This window comes from Herpailurus yagouaroundi, unplaced genomic scaffold (assembly GCF_014898765.1).
Source record: "Herpailurus yagouaroundi ecotype Mexico unplaced genomic scaffold, PumYag 196, whole genome shotgun sequence".
NCBI lineage: Eukaryota > Metazoa > Chordata > Mammalia > Carnivora > Felidae > Herpailurus > Herpailurus yagouaroundi.
This window is the reverse complement of record NW_024412427.1, coordinates 17,798,845-17,801,306: the sequence shown is the minus strand read 5'-3', so window position 1 is coordinate 17,801,306 and position 2,462 is coordinate 17,798,845.

Here is a 2,462-nt window from a genome sequence, read left to right as displayed (position 1 = left end):
CAGGTTTCTAAAATAGGGATCTTATGAAGATCAGATAAGGCCTTTCATGCCCAGTGCCATGTGTGAAGCTGTACTGAAGTCTGAGAAAACACTAGATCCCTGAAGACCTAATGGCCAGGCTGGTATGTGCCCAGAGAGGAATTAAAAATATTCGTTACAGATCTTTTTCTCCTTATAAAAGCAGTATTTGGTCGCTGTAAATTTTCTGGAAAATAGAATAGAAAAATAAAAATTCACCTGTTATCTACACCCAGCAATAAGCACTTTAACAGTAAGGCCTGTGTATTTCTGGTATTTTCTTTTTCTGTGTGTTTCTATATTTTATTTCTTTGTCTTATAAAAAATGGATAGGTTCTTATAGGTTCATACTCTGATTTTCACTTAAAATCGTGTTATACACACTCATGTAACAAACAATTCTTTTGAAGTGTGATAGTTGCAATGCAGCATTCTGTTGCACAGAAGCAACTGTAATGTAACAAAATGGCAGTAATTCTGGTTCACTATTATTATTATTTAGTCTTTTAATGTTTGTTTGTTCTTGAGAGAGACAGAGACAGAGTGTGAGCAGGGGAGGGGCAGAGAGAGAGGGAGACACAGAATCTGAAGCAGGCTCCAGGCTCTGAGCTGTCAGCACGGAGCTCAATATGAGGCTCGAACCCACGAACCATGAGATGATGGCCCAAACCAAAGTCGGATGCTTAGCGGACTGAGCCACCCAGGTGCTCCCACTGTTACTGAGCCAGAACTTCACAGGGCCAGTCCTGGCCTGTCTGAAAATATACAGACACTTGCATGGCTTGAGAACATTTGACAAACGAATGACTCTTGCAAAATCCTTCCCTAGTTTCCCCCTAGAAGCCTGAGGGAAGGGCTGCTGCTAACAGTTGCAGGCCCTGGAGGAAGCAAAGAGTCCAAAGGACAGCTTGCAGCCCGTGGCTGCCCTCTCCTCTCCCCACCTGGATCCAGCCAGCACTTTGTAGGCACCTCAGGTTCGTGGGTGTGGGCACCGGGGCCCACGTGTCCAAGTTCTTTCTGAGCTCCCTTCCCCCACAGCTACCCCTGGCTATCTCTCTGACATTGAGGTGTGTATACCCACGGTGTCCACCTGCGGAAGGTCGAGCAGATAAGAGGACTGTATGAACCTTGGAAGTTGGTTTGGGGCCATTTGGTGGAGAATTCCAGCATCCTCGGTACTCAGAATCTAGTCTAGGAAAGGGGGGCAGTGCAGGCCTAGAAGGGGACCCTTTGAAGTACACAGCGAGGGCAGGGGCCCCAGAGCTCCAGCCTGAGGGCTATGAGAAGCCAGTGTCTCATGTGGCCTGGGGGGGGTGTGGGACAGTGATGGGCCCTCCGAGGCCTAACTCCCTGTCCCATTTGGCAAGGCTGGAGTCTGGGGAAGCTCAGGAGATTAAGGCTCCCACTATGGTGGGAAGCAATACAAACCCAAATTTCCATCCAAAGCAGCGGACACTTACTTATTTGGTCTCAGCCCCAGAGAGGTGGGAAACACAAGTTGACACGTGACACTTCCCCAGAAGAAACCTCTCTGGGAGTTAGAATCAGTTAAGTCAATCGTTTTCAAATTGTTTTTTTCCTTTCTTTCTTTTTTTAAATGTTTATTTTTGAAAGAAAGAGAGAGAGAGAGAGAGGGAGAGACAGTGAATGGGGGAGGGGCAGAGAGAGAGAGGGAGACACAGAATCTGAAACAGGCTCCAGGCCCTGAGCTGTCAGCACAGAGCCCGATGTGGGGCTAGAACTCATGAACCGTGAGATCATGACCTGAGCCTAAATCGGACGCTTAACCACTTAGCTACCCGGGTGCTTTTTTTTTTTTTTTTTTTTAAGAGAAAATTCTTTTAGCACAACTCACAGGAGTTTGGGAAGTAACAGGAAGAAAATACGGGGCCTGAGGTACATGGCAGATCACTGACTTTGGCTCTCTGAGTATCTATGCTTTGGACATTTGAAGTCTTCTCAGTGGGCCACTCTTGAGAAACTATGATCGGCAGGTAATGAAGTTTATTTTTAAAGAATTAGGAAAAGGGCCCAAACTGAAAAGAGTTCTAGAAACTTTTATGTTCGGGATTAAGTTTGAGGCTTACTCATGGATGAGTCATGCTTTTGAAACTTAGGTGTCCGTTCCAGCAGTTTTGCGAGCAATAGGGTTCCGACGCGTGGACTTCTTTCTTGCCGTTTTTAGGACAAAGTTGATGCTGCGATCGCTACTGGATATTGGCATTTCCTAAGGTATTAACAAATACTGTGAGTTCAACCACCGTCATTTCCGTGATTACTTCCTGCTCTTGGTAAACTACAGTTGTGAGAGAAAGCCTGCCTCGGAAAATGGAGAGAAGCATGGGGAGGGGGGGGCGGGCCTTACAGTTGTGAGGAGCGCAGGAAACGAGTATGGGACTTGAAGCAGTGGCCTTTGTGGACCTGAGGTGTCAAATTTCAGCCCA